Source organism: Euprymna scolopes, chromosome 33 (assembly GCF_053919585.1).
Source record: "Euprymna scolopes isolate OS-2025 chromosome 33, ASM5391958v1, whole genome shotgun sequence".
In the NCBI taxonomy this organism is placed as follows: Eukaryota; Metazoa; Mollusca; class Cephalopoda; order Sepiida; family Sepiolidae; genus Euprymna; species Euprymna scolopes.
The window spans coordinates 44235660-44253422 of record NC_136514.1 but is presented as its reverse complement, the minus strand read 5'-3'; positions in this window follow the sequence as shown (position 1 = coordinate 44253422).

The window sequence follows — 17763 nt, the reverse complement described above, 5'->3', positions numbered from 1 at the left end:
CAACTAACTGTATGGATAATGGTAACATAAGTATAATGATATTAATAATAAAACGGAATCTTAATCGTAACTTGATATTGTCTCCAGACATTTGCACGAATATATATATATATATATATATATATATATATGACTACTTCATTTAACCACATAAATTAATATAGGAAAGTATAGATTTATGCGTAAACGTTAAGCATTTACTTCAACATTGCTCAATACCTAGGTAGAGCTAGGTAGTAAGTTATAAAATATATATGGCGATTAAGCTACACAGAATATTCGGCGTTTCATCCACACTAGGATTCATCAGGCTTATGAGTTTTTTTTTGTTTTGTTTTTTTGTCTTTTTTATATACGCACCTACTATTGAGTTTTAAGAAGGGTGCAGTAGAAACTAAAGAGCTGATTGGCTAACTAAAATCTCAATAATAAGTGCGTATATAAAAACGCGAGACAACCAAAAAAATTCCCGCATAAGCCTGATGAATCCTAGCGTGGATGAAACGCGGACTTTCTGTGTAGCTTAATCGCCATATATATTTTATAGCTTAATATATATATATATATATATATATATATATATATATATATATATATATATATTAAAACTGTGGATCTTGCTTTCTTGCTTGATTTCTTGTACGAATTAATGATGTCGCAAAAATGTGACTTCATACATTACAACGGACAGTGTATGATTAACTATACATAATGGATGACGTCACAAGATTATAATGTCATTGTTCCGTTGCGTGATCTATTTGATAAGAAGACAAGCAAATATAATAAATAAGAACCGAAGATCGGTACTGTTTGAGTTGTATATATATATATATATATATATATATATATATATATATATATATATATATATATATATATATATATATATATATATATATATATATATAGCTCGATATTTCACTACTAGAACTTTTAATACTACTTTTATAAGTACTTTTATTCTTTTATAATACAGCGCTTCACCGGCAACAAACACTCATTTTAATGCTTATCCCAAACAAACTATCCGAGTAATTTACCATACAAGCATACTCTTGTTTCGGCCATTTACTGATATTTTATTTATAATTCCTTGCATATAAACTCGCGTTTCTACACATATTATTCCTCGGTACATAAGAAGCGGAAATTCATGGAATACTTTTTTTCAAATCGAAAAGGATGTTTGCATGCAGCAATATTACCCCAAGTCTCGGACTTCCTCGTGTCTCTGCAGACACCTGAATAATCCCAACTTCATTATCATCAGCCGAGAGTCGGCTTAAAACATTGCTCAACGAAAATAATTAACCGTTTCATGTGACGGGAAAAAACTCGATACAAAAATACACAAATTGAGGCTGCCTTATTACCGCCGATAATAATGATCTAAGTATGTATATATATATATATATATATATATATATATATATATATATAAAACTATTTTTAGATTTTTTCTTATTGTGTTTTAGTTTTAATTTTTTGTGGGACTAATATTGAGGGGAGGAGTTTTGAAAAGTATTACAGAGGTATCTTTGAAGAGATCGAGTATTTTCTTTAGCTTAATTTATTATCGACTATATATATATATATATATATATATATATATATATATATATATATTCTTATGTTAGGAAACAACAGCTAATTGTATATAGAGATTTTATGGGTTTCTCTGACTAAACTTTAATAAATATAGTTTTAAATATAGTTTTAACCACAACTGTCCTTAAGGTAGGGTTACGAGTAGGTTTAAGGGAATAACTCTTCTTCTCATAACACCAGTTGGCTTCCTTTATCGTTACTTATTTATTCGCTTACGAACCTAGCATTTACACTTCTAAACGAACAAATTAAATGAAACAAGTTGCAACAACGAGTAATATTTTTTTAATATAAATATAATAAAAACAAAATTATAATAACTTTAGTGTCTAAAGTTATTATAATTTTGTTTTTATTATATTTATATTAAAAAAATATTACTCGTTGTTGCAACTTGTTTCATTTAATTTGTTCGTTTAGAAGTGTAAATGCTTTTATTTTAAATGCATTTAAGAGTCATCGAATTCTCAACTCATATTCCGGAAACTGAGGTAACAAATATGCGAGTCGATTTTACTGCGGACTGACGCTTGAAACCAGCTCCCAATTTCCGGCGCCGACATAAACAAGTGCAGGCACGTCTGAGAGCTGTTTACTCTATCTCTCCTCCTACGAAGAAAATATATATTCTTGATTTTTTTTTTCTATCATCTACCATCTTGTTCGATACACCATGTTTTAAAATAAATAGGTGTCATTGAAAATTACTGAACTATTTTCATCGTTAATTTATATTGCTACGTAGATCGCTTCTATACACATCATTGCCATAGCCCTCAAACACAGCCCTTTCAGAATCTAATTTTCAATTTAAAGCGATAGAATTCTAATAATAATAATAATAATAATAATAATAATAATAATAATAATGTTTATTTTTCATTATTTTAATACTAAGGTACTATTTCATATTTTATTTATTAAAATATACTATCAAAACTCCTCCATGAAAATATTGTTCGAGTTTTTTTTTCTCCTTCTTATTTCATTTTCAGGTTTCGTAACTAATTTTCTACACTATTCACACCTTTTAATTCACTGTTCAAACATTTAAATGACACTAATATACTTGATTGGGGGATCAAACCAAAAGGGCATCTTAAGAGGTGAGTTGTTTCTTGACATTAAATTTAACTTTCTGCATGCTGGTTTGCTCCGGGAATCAGAAATCAGAAAGTGATTCAAATTGCATGCGGTTTGTGAAAAGTTCTTAGAACTTCTGCTTTTTCGACATCTGGAAACCGCTAGAGTATAGCGTTAGAGTGAGGCATGCTATTAATCGAGTTGATTTAAAGTAAATACAAGTGTAGTTGGAGTCAATTCCATATAGATATTTCAGCGATAGCACAGGTACTGGACTTTGCTGACAGCAGGAGACATATCATAAAACATAAAAATAATATCAGGTTGACAAAACCGTTCTTGCGGTTTTAAACTTTGAAATTCACATGAACATATCTCAGTTTGAACAAAAAATGCTTAGTCGAAATAAGCACCATCAGAATCCACACACTTTTGTCAACGCAAAACAAGTGTAGTTATGCCAGTAACGTAAAAATCTTGCGTTCTGGTGTCGATGAAGTGGCAGAAGGCATTTTTATATAGTTTATGTTTTTTTTAAGCATTTCTCACGCAGTAGGCTGTCGAGATGCTTGAAAAAAGTAGTAATCGGTAGGAGAGATGTCTGGAGAGTATGAAGCAGAGTTTCATAGTCCAATTCTTTTAACTTCTGCGTGGTTGGTTTAGCAACATGCAGTCGAACATTGTCCTGGAGAGAATTGAGCCTTTTCTGTTGACTAATGCTGGGTGTGGTTGTCGGAACTTCTGATGCAATTCATCCATTTGTTGAGAGTACTTCTCCGTCGTGATGGTTTCGCCTGCATTCAAAAAACTGTAATGAATGAAACCGGTTTCAGACCACCAAACATGACCTTATTTTGGTGCAACTTTGGTTTCGAGAAGTATAGTGGAGCTTTGTCAGCGTCTAACCCCTGAGCTGAGCGTCGCCGCTTGTCGTAAAGGACCCACTTTTCATCGCAAGTCACAAATCGGTCGAGAAACGAGTCGTTCTTGTTGCGTAAATGAAGGCAAGATGACGCCTCATAATGACTTTTTATTTGGTTGTCGTTCATTTCGTGAGGTACCCATTTATCAAGTATTTTTGTCCTTCTTATCTCTCTTAACTGGTTGGAAATCGTCGTATACGTTACGGCGAATTCAAAAGTAAGTTCTCGAACAGTTGTGTGCGGATTGGTTTCGACTAACGTTCTTAATTAATCGTTGACAACATTCGATGTCCGACCACTACGCTCATCATTTTCAAGACTCTCGTCGCCGCCTCGAAATTTCTTCAAGCTCCATTGAGCTGTGCGCTCAGTATTGGTTCATGGGGCAAACGCTCCGTTGATATCGCGAACTGTTTCAACAGCTTTTCAACCTAGCTTAAATTGAAATAAGAAAATTGTGCGAATTTGCATTTTTCTCCATTTTGTATTCAACGTTCTGAAAAAAAAAAGACATAATTGTTTTCAACGGTTGTAATTTAAACGATTAGATAGGGAAAAAAGCGCTCTTTAAAATAATATATAAAGTAAAGGTATTATAAGGAAAACATTTTAAAATACATCATTTAGAATCAAAATTAAAAATTCCTCAAAATAGTTTTGGTCAACCTAATGGTTGAATGAAAACGACATACGCCAGGAGATATGCTAAAAAACTTTTCGCGTATCATACCCTATAGCATTATAACGAATGAATGAATGAGTGAATAGTGAGCGAAAGCCGATAGACCTTGGTAGCATGTCGGTTAGTTTACTTTTATTACTGTTATTGTTTTATCTTCTTGCTACTGATCATGTTTCTTGTTTTATGATTTAATTGCTATACTGACTGACGGCAGTTTCATGGATAGTTGTTGGTAGCGATCCGTCCGTCAGAACGAGGAAGACTATCTGATAATCTTCGGGGGTTTATTTAAAGTGAACCTAGTTTGCGCTGAGCTAGCTTCACTCTGTCGTTTCGACCAGCCTAATTCATGGCAGGGGAGGATCGAGTCAGCTAGAGGCCAAATGGGATGCAGGGGCTAGCAGAAATGTCGGCGTCCTCCTACATAGTGTCACTGACTACCAACATACAGAACCCTGTATTGCAAAATGGTCAGCTATCTAGTACTGGCCTGCCTCAAAGTTGCTTATCTTGGGCGATCTTAACTAGGACCGGTGTGTCAACGAGATTATGCCATATGTTTTTTTTTTTTTTTTTTTTTTTTCTAGTATACACTAGATTCTATAAAAGAAGAAAACACCTCTACTTTGTTTTTCATTGTGTCAGAAATGATTTCCTTTTATTTGTGCGAATATTTGTGTATACGTTTGCAAGTGGCGGTGAACTACTGTGTGTGTGCTTGATTGAATGTAAACTCGTTCGTGTGTTTTTGTTTTTTGTTTTTTTTTACTTGATTCTCTGAATTAATTTTGTATTATTTACATTATGCTTTGCGCCATACATATTTTTCTTGCATTAAATACGATTCGAATAGTTTTTTTCCGAATAACACTAGTTCATCAAAACTAATAAATAGTTCATCTACTTTGCAAGCATTATTTGTTCTACCGAAAAGTTATTTTCATTTTCCGTTGAGTTGCGTTATAAAACATCGCAACGCAAAATAGCGGTTACAAAATTCATCATAAAAATCGAATCATGCTAAAGTAATTAGTTGCTCATGTGTTTGCTATTTAAATTTAAAAAACTGAAAGTTTGAAGTTTTTTTTTAAACAAATACACTTCATAGGGTTATTGAAATAAAACATAAATTACATTATCCACTTCCAATAAATGAGAGTTTTGAAACTATGATTATATGAAAACATCTAAGATTAAAATAAATTCCAGCCAATACTAGATCATATGATAAACATCCACACACACACACACACACACACGCGCGCGCGCGCGCGCATATATATATGAACAAATGATTAATAAAACATGTTAAAAAACATCTTGAAAAAGAGTTAAAAACATATTTAATTTTAAAAAGGAAGCACAAGATAAGTGGATAGTCCTTAATCCGCGGAGTTTCGAAGAAATACTCTCCTTACGATCAAATCTAACGATATGTATTTAAAATGAAAAGAGAGAAACAAAATAGCTTTTCAGCTGTTTTCAAATTTGAAGTATTTCTTCCCAGTTTCCGCTAAGTGTCGGGTAAGAGGACAGAAATATGGCACATTTATTTCATCTTTTTTTGTAGTTATTTCCAGCGTAAATGAGTTTTTAGGTTGTTTTTTTAATCGTAGAGTATTATACTTCGGTTTCAAGATAATGTCGAGTCATCAGAAGAGAATAGCTACTGTTGCGGGTCCAACCTCAGGACAGCTTTTTATGCGTATCGACCTTTCACTGATATTAGACCCTAATTGCATATTCTTCTAAACATTCATATAAAATTAATTCTCGATTAGTTTTTTTCGGTTTTCTTATGGGATGATCATCTATAGTTGACTATTACGTGTGATTATATTCATACAGATATTTTACATAATTTATACTTACATAATATTTGCGTAAAATCTTTACAGTAAACAAAAAATTGTTTCCATATATATTTATGTATACGTATAAATTTTTGTTTAATCTATTAGTCTATTTATATATCTATAAAAGTGAGGGTGTCTGTCTGTCTGTGTACATTTCCCTACGCAATAACTCTGTCTATTTTTAGTCTACAGACTGGAAACTTGATATACAGGGTGCTAAAGTTTGTGAAAATCTTTGTGATCAGTTTTAGGCCAGAAAGTTGGCTGTAAAGGGGTCAAAGTTTAACGATTTTACTTTTGAGAACTCTACCAAACTCCTCCGACAATTCGGGGTCTAATACATGATATTTTAGATATAGGTCACGTGGACATGGATCTAACTTAATAACTCAATTTGAGTCGAAAACAATAAATTTTAAGGAGTCATAATAGGAGTCAAAGTTAAAAAAATTGACCGTTTTTTTGTTGTTGTTTTTTTTTTTTTTTTGCTCAGCATACACATTCAAACACCCGGGCAACGCCGGGAACCCATGCTAATATATCTATAAAAGTTAACATGTCTGTGTATCTGTCTGTCTGTGTATCTGTGTGTCTGTGTGTGTGTGTGTGTGTGTACATTGTCCTACGCACTAAATCTGTCAATTTTTAGTCTATACTATAGACTAAAAATTGACAGATTTAGTGCGTAGGAAAATGACACGTTAACTTTTATAGATATACTAGCATGGGTTCCCGGCGTTGCCCGGGTGTTTGAATGTGTATGCTGAGCAAAAAAAAAAAACAAAAAAAAATTTCGAGTCTATAGACTCGAAATGTGATATACAGGGTACTGAGATTTGGGAAAATCTAGGTTTTCGGCCAGAATTTTGGCTGTTAAGGGGTCAAACCTCAACGATTTGACCTTTGAGAACTCTATCAAACTCCTACGACAATTTGGGGTCTAAACACTTAAAATTTTAGATATAGGTTCCTTGGACATGGATCTAACTTAATAACTTAATTTGAGCCAAAACAATCAATTTTAAGGGGCCATAATTGGGGTCAAAGTTAAAAAAATTGGCATCTTTTTTTTTTGCTCAACATACATCTCCAAATACCCGGGCAACGCCGGGAACCCATGCTAGTATATCTATAAAAGGGAACGTGTCTGTGTGTGTGTGTCTGTCTGTGTACATTTTCCTTCGCAATAACTCTGTTAATTTTCAGTCTACAGACTCAAAATATGATATACAGGGTACTGGGATTTGTGAAAATCTACATGATCGGTTTTCGGCCAGATATTAGGTTGTTAAGGGCTCAAAGCTCAACGATTTTACCTTTGAGAACTCTACCAAACTCCTAACGACAATTTGGGGTCTAAACACTTAAAATTTTAGATATAGGTTCCTTGGACATGGATCTAACTTAATAAATTGATTTGAACCCAAAACAATAAATTTTAAGGGGTCATAATAGGGGTCAAAATTAAAAAAAAAAAATTGACCATTTTTCTTTTTTTTGCTCAGCATGAACCTCCAAAATGCTGGGCTGAAATGCTAGTATATCTATAAAACTGAAAGTGTCTGTCTGTGTATCTGTGCATCTGTGTATCTGTGTGTCTGTGTTTATACATTTCCCTACGCAATAACTCTGTCAATTTTTAGTCTACAGACTCGACATTTGATATACAGGGTACTGAGATTTGGGAAAATCGATATGATCGGTTTTCGGCCAGAAATTTGGCGATTAAGGGTCAAAGTTCAACGATTTATCTTTGAGAACTCTACCAAACTTCGACAATTTTCGGTCTAAACACTTAAAATTTTAGATATAGGTTCATTGGACATGGATCCAACTTAATAACTCAATTTAAGCCCAAAACAATACATTTTAAGGGGTCATAATAGGGGTAAAATTTAGTAAAATTGACCACTTTTTTTTTTGCTTAACATACATCTTCAAATACCCGGGCAACGCTGGGCACACATGTTAATATATATATATATATATATATATATATATATATATATATATATATATATATATATATATATACTATAATAATTAACTACTTAGAGACTCAAGTGTTTCATCATTTCGAGAATCATCAGTGCAGGGTGTCACGATTAACGCCATTCGAGAAATTCGATCCTCGACAACAGAAGTAATGTCTGACTTCATTAGCAAGGGTCCGAACCATTCGGCTACCGTCAACCGCCAGAGATAGAGTTGAAATTTAAGCATGTATTCTTTTAAATCTTTTTATACAATGATCTACGCATGTGAGCTAAGTTGACCGATTTAGTACAACTGAAAGTCCTCAACGATAACAAACACATTCCTTAAAGGGAGCTAACATAATTGTTTACTATAATAATTAAATACCTACAGACACTAATGTTTCATCCTTTCGGGAATCATCAGTGCAGGGTGTCAATATAAACGCCAGTCGAGAGATTCGAACCCTGGCAACAGAAGTCATGTCTGGCTTCATTATAAAGGACGCAAATAGGTGTAATTAACTAAAATGTACTATCTTTTTATTATGTTGGTGTTTTGTGCTGTGTTTGTCGGTTTTTCGTGCTGTTTTGAGTATATCGTTCTTATGCTCTCTTGATATTACAAGATTCCAAGGGTATAATTCATCTTGTCTGGTGAGGTATTTTACTTACTGATGTTATTTGAGGTGCCGTCATTTGAAGAAGGTGCGCCATTAATCGTATAAGCCAGTGTCGGGTAGTCATACTTAGAGGATCTTATTTAGGCTGCGGATAATATGTTATTCGGAATATTCGCCTTCAACTCCACCTTAGAGCCAACAAACAACTTCCACCCAAATTTCTCTATGTGGACTGAAGCCTCATTAGATGATGTAAAAATCACCCCTTCTTATGTCCGCAATATCATAAAAATTTACACACCTCAAAGGCGTGTGGATCTGATCTCATCTCTGCATTACTAATTAGGAAATGTTCAGCCGAGCTAGCCCCCATACTTTCCAAGCTCTACAATAAATTCCTTGCTGAATCTTGCTTCCCTAATAGATGGAAGATGGCCTCTGTGGTACCAGTGTACAAGAATTCTGGTGAAAGAACAGACCCTCTCCATTACCTCCCGATTAGTCTCCTCCCACTCTTCGCGAAAATCTTTGAGACGTTAATTAATCAAGCACAAGTTCACCACCTCGCAAAAGCAAATCTTATCTCTGACAAACAGTATAGATTCAGGCAATGTCGTTCTACTGCAGATATTGTAATAGTCATATCTGAACGCATTTACCATGTACTGGATAAGGCGGGCGAAGCCAGGGCTGTAGCCTTTGATATATCCAAGGCCTTTGACAAAGTTTTGCATAAAGGGCTGCTAATGAAAATTAAATCGTACAGTATAACTTGACGTATACTAAATATATTTAGATCATTCTTAGACAATAGAAGCATACAGGTTTTCATTGACAGACGTACATCCAAGCAGCATAATATTAATGCGGGAGTGCCTCAGGGGTCGATCCTTGGACCATTATTATTCCTGATATATATAAACAACCTCCCTGATAATATTGTGTCCGAGATGGGTATATTAGCTGATGATACAACGCTTTATAAGAGGGAAGAACAAATGTACATAAATCTAAGACAATGGCAGAATTGTTAGAAAATTACCTCCAGATTATAGACGAATGGGGCCGTAAATGGATGGTAAAATTTAATGCTAGTAAAACTAAGCTGCTCTCCTTTAACAATTACAAGACGCCTCTCCAACCCCCTATATCCATGATAAATAGCACCCTACCTGAGAATTCTACCTTCAAACTCCTCGGCCTAACATTTGCGGGCAATATGAACTGGAACATTAACATAGAAGACATTCCGAAGGCTGCTGCTAAAAAGGTGGGTTCCCTCTATCGAGCTAGAAGACTACTCACGCCTGAGAGTATCCTATACCTCTACAAGGCCACCATTCGCCCATGCATGGAGTATTGTTGCCACATCTGGGCTGGTGCATCTACACTAGTATCTACCTCTTAGATATTGTCCAAAAAAGAGTTGTCAATCTAATCGTTCCCACTTTATCAACTAAGCTCCAGCCCCTGTCTCATCGCCGCAATGTTGCATCACTGTGCCTGTTTTACAAATATTTTAATGGAGTGTGTTCTGATGAACTTGTTTCACTTGTACCCCCTCGACGTGCATATCCCCGACAAACCCGCTTAGCAATAAGATCTCACCCCTTCACTGTTGTTGTCCATAAACGCCAGAAAGCTTTCTATTCTAATAGTTTCTTCCCTTGAACAGATAGACTTTGGAATTGCCTTCCTGCTGCCTGTTTCCCTGGCTGTACTGATATGCAGAAGTTTTAATGTAACATAAACAAATATCTTGTTAATCTTTCATAGACATGGCCTAAAATAGTAGCCCCTTAAATCCAACTGGTGATATGCTTTTTAAGGGGTGAACATGAGTAAAAAATATATATATATTTAGTCATGGTTAACTCGTAGTAGAGAGTATCTTCATGCCAGATTGTTATTATAAACACCTGCACAGAGGGATCTTAGATACTCGAGGATAGGGTCTATTAAGCTTTCCTGATCTTTCTGTATTGCGCATATGTGGTGTATCTACCTGAAAAATCATACATGTACTTGTGTGTGGGGGGGAGGGGTAACACATTTACGCGTAACTATCTATATTTATTAGCCTATGGGCGTACATAGGTGTATGTGGTGTTGTGTGCGTCCTTGTGTGCATATGTGGGTGTCCTAGAAGGATTTTGGTTGTGCGTTTGTATTCGAGAGCGTGTATGTATGCGTGCGCGCGCGTGTGTGTGTGTGTGTGTTTCTGTGTGTGTGTGTGTGTTTCTGTGTGTGTGTGTGTGTGTGTGTGTGTGTGTGTGTGTGTGTGTGTGTGTGCCTGTGTGAATACGTAGATTTGGATGGGTGAGTATCTGTATCCATAAGCGCGTACAATGATGTTATTGCGTGTGTGAGTATGTATGTTTGCGTACGTGTGTACATATGTATGCGTGTGCCTATGTGGCCGTCTCTCTGTTTGCCATCTTTTTAATTGCCTCTTGTCGCGTCTTCTTCTTCTCTGATAAAAATCAAATTCTCTTGTTGTCCCTGCTACGAACGCACAGCAGGATGAACACGCCCAGCTACCTGCGCCGAAGAGCTCATATTTCAAACGACAAATAATAATCAAACCTGACACATAAATGGCGTTTAATCTCCTCAAGATAAGAATCCAAGTCAAACATTTAGACAAATCCCCCCCTCCTCGCTTTGCATAAAAATAGCTCGAGATAGCGCATGCAACGAATCACAGAATATATCCATAATACCTCGATCTTGTAAATAACGGGACTAGGTGCCTTATGTGACGCAAGAGCTTTTGTCGGAAGAGGAACAGACAATGTTATCATATATATATTTTTTTTTCTGAAAATTACTAGTTGATGTCTTGCGTAAACATGAATAAAAACCCATCACCCCCCCTTTTGAAACAAGAAATATCGATTAAACTAACTGTACATAACTAGCATTGCAAGATAAAACAAAAAAAAACATATTGCCGGACAGGAGGTTTAGTCACGCACTATTTAAGATACGACAAATATCCTAAGTTGTTACAATTTTCCTGAAAGTCCACCATATTTGGAATATTTAGAAGCATAAAACATAGCCACCTTCATCCACAGGAAAATAAAACCTCATAGTTTAAAGGGAGATAACTCAAAGATTAAATAAAAACTTTCTTCCGTTTTAAACGCAGCTGATCTTGGTTATAGTAATAATTAAAAAATACATTAAATTTTATTTAAATTAAATTAAAAATAAATTAAATAAATCCACTTTACATATTATTTCTAAATAAAATGCTTAAAGCCATTCTATTACTAATTTCTGTAAGAAATGTAGAGCTAATTATTAAAATAGATTTTGTTTAATGTAATATGCAAATGAAGTAACCTCTTGAATGTAGATTCCTTTTGAATAAATAGTATATATAGAAACCATGCGGGAGTAAACGTATTTGAAAGTCGGTTTTCAGTATAAAAATCTATTTGTGAACCAGTGTACTTTTTGTATATTATATATTTTGTATATCATAAATTAGGCTGGTTGCCCGGGTGTTTGGGGGTGTGTGTTGAGCAAAAAAGAAAGTGGTAGTAGGCAAGCAGGCTCGAACCCGTACCAGGAAGGAGAAGAACGTGAAAATAAAACGTGGCGTCTTTGCGCTTGCGTGCATTGCCAAACCGAAAAGGGCGAAGGTTTAAATTAAGGCTAGGCAATCGAAAAGAGAGGATGACTTTCGAAAATATCGGCGAAAAAAGGGATACCTCTCAGTAGAAAAGTGCCCAGTTTAGAGTAAAGAAATTAATGCTTTTAGCCAATTTTTCAATATTTGTCGTCCGAAGGGTCGAGCTTCAAAACGATATTGATATTGTGAAAATCTGTCGCCTCTGTCGAAAGTTTTAGGCAGAGATACATACATACATGATGATGATGATGATGATGATGATGATAATTGGAACGTCTTGTCAGACGAGTGCCACTCCCTCAAACACTTAAAGTTCATGAGCCCAAAAGTGACTTTTTTTTTTAGTCTTACTGGTGAATTCACACCCTCCAGCATGCATGACACTGAAGACGGTCATTGAGACCAATTATTATATGTGTCCAGCATTTCAAGCCTCCACGGGTCACAACTTTTCCATCGCCATAGGACCATTTTCATAGAAAAATGCCTGAGGGAGTATCTATACACAGATGATGTTACAGAGTCGTAGCTTTGTACGACAGCTAAGTCTCTCTCTCTCTCTCTCTCTCTCTCTCTCTCTCTCTCTCTCTCTCTCTCTCTCTCTCTCTGTTCAAAATGTTGAGATCCAGCAACAAGCAAGAGCAAGATAGCCAGCAACAAGTTAAACTGCAGACCAGCTTAATGCGGGTACTGGTCTCCCGCTTTATGTTTTTTTTTAAATCAGAGATTTGCTTCTCCTAGAAAGGTTGCCTTCGTGGCTTATGGGAGCCCTCTCCACCCCAACACACACAGACATACACACAAACACACACTGTGCTAGTTGGCCGTTGACCCCGGAAAAGGGTTCATTCGCCCTTTGGAAGGTCTTGTTTTAATCCTTCAGGGAGACTAGCCACCCTCCTCACCAAACAAGTCTGGTGGGAGAACCAGTTTAGTCGCCGGTGACCCGACCATGAAGCAGGTAGTACTGGGTTACATTGTACCAGTAGCATATGACATGACCTGACAAAACATATGCATATATACATTAAAACACACAGGTGAGATATATATTATACATGATGAACAAACAGACAGGAAGTTGTTTATTATAATAGATAAGACACTGATAAAGAGTAACAACAAAAGATCAGGAAAGAATATTGAAGAAAAAATGACTGTTAAAAGCTGAGTAAGAATAACAGTTAGAAAAAGAAGAAAGACAAACACGAATAAGTTTGAAAAAGAAAAAAAAGAAAAATGACAACTTTTATTTATTTATTTATTTGCGGACTGTTATCCTCATCTTTATAGTTGTTGTTTTACGACGTTTCAGCTAACTATTCCTCTACCTTCGTCAGTAATTGCTGAGGACACAGTTCGGATATTCAACATTCCTATCCCATCGCAGTTAATAACCTGACGAAGAGCAGAGGAATAGTTGTCCGAAAGGTCGCGAAACCACAACTATAAAAGATGAAAAAAATAGTTTGTAAATAAATAAATAAAATATACAAATTACGCATCTCAAAAAAAGTTTAATAATTAAATATATACCATTCGGTACGGAACCGACAATGGAAGATCAGATAACAAAACTTGGATTTATAAGACCAAATTATCCCACCTTGATCGCCCCTTCGGGGCCCGTTGGGCAGTGGATAGCGACGTTGAATCTCTACAATTCCAGGTGAGCATTGTCTGATGATAGCGGTTTCAATCCTACCCAAAGCCGGCCAGAGGCTTAGTTGGCCAAAGCGTGGTGAGACGAAAAACAACTGAGTCTACGTTGTTAAACACGAGTGGCAAGTGGAGGTTCAAAACGACTGGAAGCAATGCCGAGATAAGCAGAGAGTACACACAGCAGGAAGAATTCCCAAATGGTCACCCATCTGGTACTAACATGCGAGAGGATTAGTTGGCCAAATCGTGCTGAGACGACAACAACAACAACTATGGAAGGCAGTAATTAGTGAAGAGACAGTTGAAGATTCAGCATTGCTATCTTGTCGCGGTAAACAATCTGACACAGACTAGAGAAATAGTTGACTGAAACGTCGTTATGGTTGAAAAGGTTTTTAAAGGAAAATAAAAGTGAGAAAATGTTGCTTTACTTTTGTTTAAGGAATATGGAATAAATTTAATACAAACCAGAACTATTTTAATTTTTAAATGTGAGGTTGTCCTTATATTATGTCTCCTAAAATTCGAGGAATGTTTATTATAAATATATTGTTACAATTTCCACACACCAGATATACATATAATCTTTTTCATCTCATATTATATATATATATATTATATCTCCTTTGCATTAATCTAAATAAAACCTAATATATCCCATATCACTCACTTTAACGCTTTGCGATTGTACTCTTTTAAAATATTTCAAGATTGTTTTATGAGCTTGGAGCATTTGTTTTAAAGAAATTTTAGCGATCATCAATGTTGGGTAGTTAATTTCCGGTTTTAGATATTTTGCTTCAAACGCTTATCTGGAGTAAAACCAACACGATTTTTTCCCAATTCCAAGATGACCAGATGGGGAAAAAAACTAGGTATCTCGAACAGACGCATTCATGTATTGAATAAAATAATTAATATTATTTGTTATAATACCCACGATTAGGAAATTTGATGTTTGATAAAATGGGTAAATGAAATTAAAAATCCTATATATATAATTATATATATATATATATATATATGTATATATATATATATATATATATAGAGAGAGAGAGAGAGAAAGGGGGGAAGGGAGAGAGAGAAGTAAATAAAGAAGGAAAATGAAGGTATAAAAACTATATATATTAATATATAGAGAGAGACAGAGAGAGATTTATTCATCATTCAATAAAGGTATACATCAGTTAGCAGTTTGGGGTAAGTGAGGTCTCTTTATACAATGATATTTCGAAGCCTAATGCTTCTCATCAGAAGAGTAGATAAGATTTTAGGTAACATAATAGGGATGCGACATCAAGTGATAGTGTTTATTATATATCGTAATAGTAACTCTCCATTTATATATATATATATATAATGTATATATATATATATTTATATATAGATATAGATACATATATATAGATATATAAATTATATATATATATATATATATATATATATATATATATATATATATATATATATAGTAAAAACAGAGCTGTAAAGTAGAAGTTTACAAATAGTTTTTATTACTCGGCAGAATACTCCAAACATTGTGTGCTAGATAATCCTTAATCCGCAGAGTTTAAAAGAATGCTAATTCTTCTCATCAAAATAATCAGATAGTCACTTTAAAAATTCTAACATTTCTGTATAGTTGCTGGTTACTGCATAGGATGAAACATAGAGTTTTATGAGTTTTGGTCACAAAACTTTAAAAAAAACACCATAAGAATATAAATATGAAAAACATCTGAACAGTTCATTCAGAATTCAACATTAAGACAAAAACCAACCAACCGTATATAAAGAAAAAGTCCAGTGTAATGAAGGTTATCAGTTGCAGGTAAATGAACAACTTGCTCGCCTCACTTGTCCCAGTTTACAAAAAACGTCAGAATTTTTTAAATAGAGTTAAAAATTTTGAAGGCAGACAAAATAATGCTTCCGAAAAGTGATGAGAAAAAAAGAAAAGGAAAAGAATGTAGAGTTGAAAGCGCGTCACGCGTTGTGAAGGCAATAAATGTCAGACGACCGGAAACGCCGCAGACAATGAGTTATAACTTCTGGGATTGATGTGTGGATTAGCTAATCCTAAGAGAAATGAGAGGAAATCTGAAGATGTTTTGGAAGCAAAATTGAAAGGGTTATTGGCAATAGTAATATTGCTAACAATACCAATTAATAATAATAATAATAATAATAATAATAATAATAATAATAATAATAATAATAATAATAGCAATAGTAAAATTTTAATGAACATAATACCAATAATAAAAAATAATAATAAAGCTATTACTTAAAACTAAAATTTTAAAAAACTATAAAATTATAAAATTTAAACAAAATAATTGAAATATATAGAATAATAGTAATAATAATAATGATAATAATAATAATAATAATAATAATAATAAATAATAATAATAAATAGTAATGACCATAATAACAACAATAAAAATTAATAATAAAGCTATTAATTGAAACTAAAATTTAAAAAAAACTATAAAATTATAAAACTTAAATAAAATAATTGAAAAATATAGAATTAATAATAATAATAATAATAATAAAATTGCAATGAACATAATAACAATAATAAAAAATAATAATAGATCTATTAATTAAAACTAAAATTTTAAAAAACTATAAAATTATAAAATTTAAATAAAATAAGTGAAAAATATAGAAATAATAATAATAATAATAATATTAATAATAATAATAATAATAATTGAAACGTTAAACGTGATAATGATATGAATAATGATAATTTTAATAATAATATAAATAATAACAATAAGTATGGTAATACTAGTAATAATAGTAATGGTTGTAAAAATAATGAACAAAATATTTACATAAGCGTAGTTACGAATACATAGGGGAAAATATAGACAGCAATAAAATATATATTGGTGATAGATTCATTTAAAAATATATAAGTCGGCAAAAAATAAGATAACAGATAATATTAAGATCATAATTAAAAAATTATACATAATTAAACTAAAATGCATTTAATATTGTGGTTATAAAACAATAGTACTTGCGATATTTATATGCAAGATGATAATTGTTGTAAATAAATAAAAATGGTGGTAATAATAATGAAGATAAAGGTAGAAAAGATAATACTAATATAATTAATATTGAGATAATTCTTATAAACGTATACAAAAAATTATATATACATGAATAATAATAATAAGAAGAAGAAGAAGAAGAAGAAGAAGAAGAAGAAGAAGAAGAAGAGCGAGACCAACTAACCAAATAGAGTCAAGGAGGAACGAAAGACCGATGAACTGATCAAACCTCAACCGAATAAGTAAGAGAACTGGGACCTTGGTGAAGCTTATTGTCACTCAAATCCCAGCAAAGACCAATAGCTGCTTCCAACGAAAATTCAATGGCAAGCAGCTGTTGCGATAATGCAAATTTATTTGCAAATGTTATCAAAAGAGGTGGAGAATATTGGAAGCCTGAAGAGACTTGTTGTCACTCAGCTTCCAGTGAACACCACAGGCTGTTTTCAGGGAAATATCTCTAAACACCTGTATGACAGCGCCTTTTGCGCCAATAATAATAATAATAATAATAATAATAATAATAATAATAATAATAAAAGGCAACTGTTAACAGTAATACATAAACATAAAATAAGTGATAAAGGATTTTTGTAATGAAGAGGGGTGTTATTACAAGTAATATTA